This window comes from Salmo salar, chromosome ssa04 (assembly GCF_905237065.1).
Source record: "Salmo salar chromosome ssa04, Ssal_v3.1, whole genome shotgun sequence".
In the NCBI taxonomy this organism is placed as follows: Eukaryota; Metazoa; Chordata; class Actinopteri; order Salmoniformes; family Salmonidae; genus Salmo; species Salmo salar.
In genome coordinates, this window is record NC_059445.1 from 75,976,507 (window position 1) to 75,984,621 (window position 8,115).

Below are 8,115 nucleotides of genomic sequence, written 5' to 3' on the forward strand. Positions count from 1 at the left end.
CCACAGTGTCTCCTGACCCTTCCTGTCTCAGCCGCCAGTATTTATGCTGCAGTAGTTTATGTGTCGGGGGGCTAGGGTCAGTCTGTTATATCTGGAGTATTTCTCCTGTCTTATCCGGTGTCCTGTGTGAATTTAAGTATGCTCTCTCTAATTCTCTCTTTCTTTCTCTCTCAGAGGACCTGAGCCCTAGGACCATGCCTCAGGACTACCTGGCATGATGACTCCTTGTTGTCCCCAGTCCACCTGGCCATGCTGCTGCTCCAGTTTCAACTGTTCTGCCTGTGGCTATGGAACCATGACCTGTTCACTGTGATTACTATTATTTGACCATGCTGGTCATTTATGAACATTTGAACATCTTGGCCATGTTCTGTTATAATCTCCATCCGGCACAGCCAGAAGAGGACTGGCCACCCCTCATAGCCTGGTTCCGCTCTAGGTTTCTTTCTAGGTTTTGGCCTTTCTAGGGAGTTTTTCCTAGCCACCGGGCTTCTACACCTGCATTGCTTGCTGTTTGGGGATTTAGGCTGGGTTTCTGTACAGCGCTTTGATATATAAGCTGAAGTAAGAAGGGCTATATACATTAATTTTATTTGATTTGTTCAGGGGCAGAATGACAGATTGTTACCTTGTCAGCTCGGGGATTCGATCTAGCAACCTTCCGGTTACTAGTCCAACGCTCTAACCACTAGGCTACCTGCCTCCCCAATGCCTTGAATTTTCTGGCGGCATCCCCTATGTGTTGCCATAATTCCCCCTAAAACAATCCATGCCTTTTTCGGACAGTGGCCGTTGTGCCCTTGGGCTGAATCTAATAATTTTAATTCCCTTCTCCCTGCGTGCTGCCTGCTCCGAGCACCTCTCACTCACATGGCTCTCCGTCACATAATTGGGTCTTCCTCACAGGCTACAAGTGAAGACAGACACATCGGGGATGCAACTGTCCTTATCCAATTCTGAGGTGGATATTGAAGATTTTGGAAGAACCTTTACTTTTCGTCAGCCAACAATATGAGTAGGCCTAATGAATAGCAAAAGCAGTAGCCTATGTCAATCTACTATCCCCATAGTACAAAAGTTTTCCTATTCTATTCTGTGCGAGAAATAAATATTCCCAAAATAGTCTGTGACAGACGTGGGATGCAATAGATCCCAAATTAATACAACCACTAGCAACAAAAAAAAAAATGTTTTTACCCAATGAGGTTGACGCAACAGATCAGAATGTTAAGCTTAAAATTTTGATAAACTATTAGGTTATTTCTTCACATTATAAGCGCAGAAATGTGCACACCGAAGTAGACTATATAAGCGCAAATGTTCCTAATGTGATTATGCATGTAATATGTTTATTATAAAGGTGCATTTTTATGGTGAAAATGATCTACCCCAAACCTGAAACTCACGAGGTGCGTATGTATGCCAGTTAGGCTCTACACACATTTAAAGCAAATGAATGTGCTTAATTTTAAGAAGTTATTTGACCACTTTAGTTGTGATACAAACCTTATCAAAACGTATAGGCCTATGGCTAGGTGTGGGACTATGATTTGAAAAAGTTGCTAAAGAAAGGTATGCATTGTTTCTTGCCTTACGCTGGGCATCATTCAGTAATAATATATAATTCACAAGTGATAGGCTAATATTGTCACCCATCAGACTATTCTTGATTTAATTTAGTTTTTACATATCATAAATAATATGTGTGAAATTTGTTTTGATTTAGAAGGGACCATTATCAGGCACCTGTATCAAAACAGGGGCAAGGTAAAAAAAAAATGCATGTCATCTACGCCCTTAAATAGCAAATGGAGGATGCTTTCCCCGTGGTTAATTTTCGTGCCAGCCAGATAGGCTATACTCCTGTTCTAAAGACAAGCAATGCACTTAATATTAGGAAAGTTGAGATATAAATATAGTAGGCCTATCCTATAGAAAGCTGATGGGATCCTCCTCTTTTTAATAGAAGCCATCACTCTGTTGCATAGAAGCCATCACGCAATTGCATAGCCTATAGAAATGTTGCACAACATGAGCTCATGGGCCCTCATGAAGTGTTTGATACAATTTTCAATCACATTTGCATTGATGTCAGAGTAGTTAGAGGGACAATAGAGTGCTGTGTACCAGGCAGTTAGCAAGTTTGGTAGGCTACTAATGACCATCAGCAGTATCAGCTGTTTGGAGAAGCCTAATTACCGTGTCTAAACGGTCACATGGAATTTGACTGCCTTCATGATTTGTGACCTCTGGTGTGGCGGTAATACAGTCAAGTAACAGCCCTAGCCTGGCGCACCGGTTTGTGTCAAGAACTGCAACACTGCTGGGTTTTTCATGCACAACAGTTTCCTGTGTGTTTAAAGAATGGTCCACCAGCCAATGGACATCCATCTAACTTCACACAACTGTGGGAAGCACTGGAGTCAAAATGGGCCAGCATCCATGTGGAACGGTTTCGAAACCTTTTGATGAATTGAGGCTGTTCTGAGGGACAAAGGGGGAAGGGGGGTGCAACTCAATATTAGGAAACTGTTCCTAACTGTTGGTATACTCAGTGTTAGTTAGTAACTATCCCTTACTATTTTTTGTTTAATTTTGTAAAAAAAAAATTCTACTGGCAATAAGAGATGACCAGTCCCATGTGGGCTACACATTATTTATTTGTTTTTCTCCCTGTTGATTCCTGTCCCCCTCTGTTTAGGCTACTGAACGCATCTCCCAGGGAGGACTTGCCCTACAGGCAATGATTCATTATTAATTAATATCTAGAGTATACACTTTACCTTTTGCACAATACCCTCTTATTTAGGATATAATGTAGAACTTAAAGAAGGGAAAATGTAGGTTTAAGGTAATTCAAAGCATATTGCTAATAATAAATGAAGATGGATTAAGTGCTATTGGTCCTACAGCTGCCCTATTTTAGTCTGAATATCTTCCATATCTTCCTTTTTTATTTTCTTTCTATTTTCTTTATTACCCACCGTTACTCATCAAGTCTGCTAACTTAACTGTAAAGGTCTGAATTGGTTACTTATTTAGTTTTACTTTATTGTTATTATTATAATTATTATCATTATCATTATCATTATTATTAGTATCATTATTATCATTTGTATTATTATCATTATTATCATTATTATTAGTATCATTATTATCATTTGTATTATCATCATTATTATTATTATTATCAGCATTATTATTACGATCATTATTATCATCATTATTATTGTTATTATCATTAGTATTATCATTAGTATTATTATTATTAGCATCATCATTATTGGCATTATCATCATCATCATCATCATCATTATTATTATTATTATTATTATTATTATTATCATTATCATTATTATCATATCATTATCATTATATCATTATTATCATTATCATCATTATCATTGTTGTTTTTATTATTATTATTTTATACCTTGAGACCAAAAATATGCTATTTAAGAGATTACATATATAAGGCTGCCACTCACTGTTATGCTGCAACCCTGTAATTATAGTGCAGCGTGCGGGGAAACAGGGGGGGAGGGTTTAGGGGCTAGGGAGGAGGGACTGAGGAAGGGGGGGCAAGGAAGGGGGACAGAGAAGGGGGGAGAACGGTTTATAGAGAGGGTCTTCTGGTTGGGGAGCGACCAATGGGTGGGTTTCCCTGTGGGTCCTGCATTTATTTTTCATCCATGGGCTTATCAACACTAAGGATAAACAATTACATTTTAGAAAAACAATGGCAACACGAGCTATTCTCATGGAATTTGAAAGGCCTACATTCTCCTATCAAATATTCCATCTATCTTGATATTCAATTAAGAAACCATATTGATATGGCAATGCTCCAAGAAACACATTTGCTCCAAAAGGACACACATAGAATAGAGAACCATTTGTACCAAATTGGTTGCTTTTTCATCAGCCCCAAATAAAACTAAGGGTGTAATTATAATGATACATCAAAAACTCAAAATCACCATCCTTGGTAAAGATGAAGACCAGGAAGGCAGTACCACTTCCCTGAAATGTATCCATAATAGAAAGAAAATTGCCTTTATTAATGTGTATGCTCCAAATTCATATCATCCTAAGTTTTTGATTCTCTGAACAGCATATTGTTAGAATGACCTGAAATCCAACTGGTTATTGGGACAGACATGAATGCCATTCTGGCCATGCTGGACAAATCTATTAAGACCAACTATAATCCACAAACAAACAAGGCTGTCCAACATATACTCTCTGATTACAACCTCATTGATGCCTGGCGAGCTCACAACCCAAAAGAGTACACTTTCTATTCGTACAGGCACAAAACATTCTCCGCATTCCATTTAGTACTATTATCTAGTCTTCTATTTTCTTTAATCAAGAAAATCTAAATTCAACATATGAGCCTATCTGATCATCATGCTTACTACTGCCAGTTACACATTTTATCATCTCCTAAAAGAGACACAAGATGGCGCTTTAATGTTTCCTTACTACAAAATCCTACTTTCTGTGAACAACTTGAAACTGAATTGAATTAACTCATGAAGATTAACAAACATTTAGTCGTTGATCCTCAGATTTTATGGGACACCATCAAAGGTTTTATTAAAAAACAATGCATCTGCATTTGCATCTGGGCAGAAGAAATGAAAGAAGATATTAGAATTGGAAAAGTTGTTAACAATGTTGGAGTGTTCTCAACAAACACTTTTTTTCAGACCAGGTAGCGACTACTCTCTCTAAAGTCAAGACAGAACCTCATTTATTGATAAGACAGAGAGCAGAATTTGCCATGCATCAAGTTAGACTCAACCATTACTTCCATGGTAATTGTCCCAGTCGTCTACTTGCTAACAAGCTTCGCAGTAATGATCAATTAGCGGATATTGCAGCTATTGGATTTGAATCAGGTGAATTACTATCAGAACCCAAATTAATCAACCAAAGATTCTTCCATTTCTATAAAGAATTCTACACCTCTGATTGTAAATCCACACCAACCTAGATTGAGTAATTTTTTTTAAATGTAAGAACTCCTCTTTTCTCAACTGAGGAAGCTGGTTTGCTGGGAGCCCAAGTCTCTCTCCATGAAGTCAAAAAGGCATTGGGTAACAATAATAAAGGCAAATCACCTGGTTGGAATGGTATTCCTCCTGAGGTCTGTATAAAATGTCGGAACCAGTTAGGTCAACTGTTACTTGAAATGACTAAGTTAATTTGGAATGGATGTAAATACAACACTAATTTAGCTTTTATTAAAAAAGGTAAGGACGCCACCCAGTGTTTTCACTATTGCACCATATCTTTGATAAACACAGATATTAAACTATTTTATACAATTCTGTCGTTCCATCTCAAAACGTACTTATCCAAATTGATACATCAGGACCAAAGCGGGTTTGTTAAAAAACGGTTATCCTCAGATAACCTCTGTTGTCTATTACATATTACTTATCATAAGAAACCAAAGCTCCGTGGGCAGTCAAATTTCTCGACACAGAAAAAGCTTTCAATAGACTAGAATGGTCAAATCTTTAGTCGGTTTTGGAACATATGGGACTTAGCTGGAATTTCTTTAATATGATACAAATACTATGTTCCAATCCCTCAGCCAAAAACCTCCTCTCTTCCGTTCAGAATAACTATGGAGCCCCTGGCCCAGGCAATTCGACAATCAAAGTAAATTACCCCAATATCTCTCAATTCTACTAATCATGTCATCTCATTACATCAAGGCGAGACATGGTGTCCTACCTGGGCGCATACCTGGTTGACCAAGGTGTCAGCGGTGGAAATCGATAATGAGGGCTGGATCCAGGATGTCTCTAGCGGGAACCCAGCACCTCCACTCCGGGCCGTAACCCTCCCAGCCAACCAGGCACTGGAAACCCCTGCCCCATGGTTGAACAACCAGGAGACGTTTTACCGTCTAGGCTGCCCAATGCAGTAGCGGGGAGCTGGGGTCCGGCGACGGTCCGCTTGTCAACGAAACCTGGAGTTGGTCCCCCTTCAGGTCCAGGCTGGGAGCGTTGTGCCTCACGGACCAGGTTCTCAATATCCCAATCCACAGTGGCAGCAAGGCATGAGATAGGGAGAAAGGTTTCAAAGGTTGAGGGTGTGGCAGAGGAACTGTATAGGCGGGAGAGGGCATTAGGCTTCCCTGTAGCTCAGTTGGTAGAGCATGGTGTTTGCAACGCCAGCATGGTGTGTGCAACGCCAGGGTTGTGGGTTCGATTCCCACGGGGGGCCAGTACAAAAAAATATATAATATATATTTTTTAAATGTATGCATTCACCACTGTAAGTTGCTCTGGATAAGAGCACTGGTACTCATAATGTCCACTGGCTGTGTTGAAGGCTGTCTTCCACTCATCCCCCTCGCATACCTGAACCAGGTGGTAGGCATTTTGAAGGTCCAACTTGGAAAATATGGTGGCCCCCTGGAGAGGTTCAAACGCCAAGGAGAGGAGAGGTAGGGGGTAACGATTCTTGACAGTAATGTCATTAAGTCCTTGGTAGTCAATGCACGGACGCAGGGTCTTGTCCTTCTTCTCCACAAAGAAAAACTCTGTGCCGGCAGGAGATGCAGACCGACGGACGGCCCCAGTGGCCAGAGACTCCTCTATGTACTCCTCCATAGCTTTGGTCTCTGGTCCAGACAGAGAATACAATCAACCTCGAGGTGATGTAGTGCCTGGGAGAAGATCAATGGCACAATCATAAGGACGGTGCGGGGGAAGGGAAGTAGCACATGCCTTACTGAACACTTCCAGGAGGTCATGGTATTCTGTGGAGATAGCAGAGACATCCACAGTCTTGCTAACATCCTGAGGAGGACGACTTGTGGAAGGCTGTGCTGCTTGAAGGAAGTGGGAATGGCAAAATGGGCTCCAACCCAGGATGGAGCTTGTGGTCCAATCAATCATCGGATTGTGCTTTTGAAGCCAGGAAAAAACACCGGAACATGGGGAGAGGTAATGAGGAGGAACTGTATCGTCTCACTGGTTACCAGAAAACCGTAATTGAACGGGCACAGTATTATGGGAGACTTCCCTTACAGAGTGGCCGTCCAGTGCCCTAGCATCCATGGGAACAGAGAGAGGCTGAGTGGGAATACCACGCTCCGAAGCTATCGTGGCATCCATAACATTTTCATCAGCCCCAGAGTCAATGAGCACTCGGAGAGACTTAGATTGGTCTCCCCACAGCACAAGAGCAAAAAGGGGTGTGCAGGTGATGGGAATTAGGGAACTCCCAGTCTGACTCACCATAGTACTGCTACCAACTACAGACAAGTGTTTCCTAATAGGGCAAGTAGCTATAAAATGTCCTGCCCCTCCACAGTACAGACAACAGTTATTATTCATCCTCCGTGAGTGCTACCGAACTGATAGCCTAGTTCTTCCCAACTGCATAGGCTCAGGAGTATCCAACTCACCCGTCGTAGATTCATGAGAGAGCTCGGGTGGCTTCAACTCCTCTCAGAAGAGCTGCCTTCGGGAACTTCCGGATTCCATAGGAGGTGAACGTGCCATATCGGGTGCACAAGTTTGCCCGAGACCAGACTTCCTCTCACTCTTGCGTTCCCTTAGGCGTCCATCAATTTTAATGGTTAAGGCGATAAGGGAGTCGAGGTCCACCGGCAGTTCCTGAGCAGCTAGCTCATCCCCTCCTCAGATAATCCGTGCAGAAAAGTATCTAAAAGAGACTCCGGATTCCAGGCACTCTCGGTGGCCAACGTGCGAAAGTCCACCGCATAGTCTGCCACACTACGGGAGTTTTGACTTAAGTCAAGCAGTTTGCTGGCCACCTTTCTCCCGGTTACTGGAGACTCAAAAACTTTTCTCACCTCTGCCATGAATTCCTCCAAATGCCCGCATATGGCAGATGGTTGTTCCCAAACTGCCATAGCCCAGGAGAGTGCCCTTCTTGACAATAGCGTAATTATATATGCTATCTTCGATCGGTCTGAAGAAAACGAAGATGGATGTAGCTCAAAAATAAGCAAGCACTGAGAAAGAAAACCCCGGCAGGCACCAGGATTCGCACTGGAGGAGGTAAGTGGGGTTCACGGGGAGTCGGGATAGGCTGTACCAACTCACCACAGATAGGGAAAAA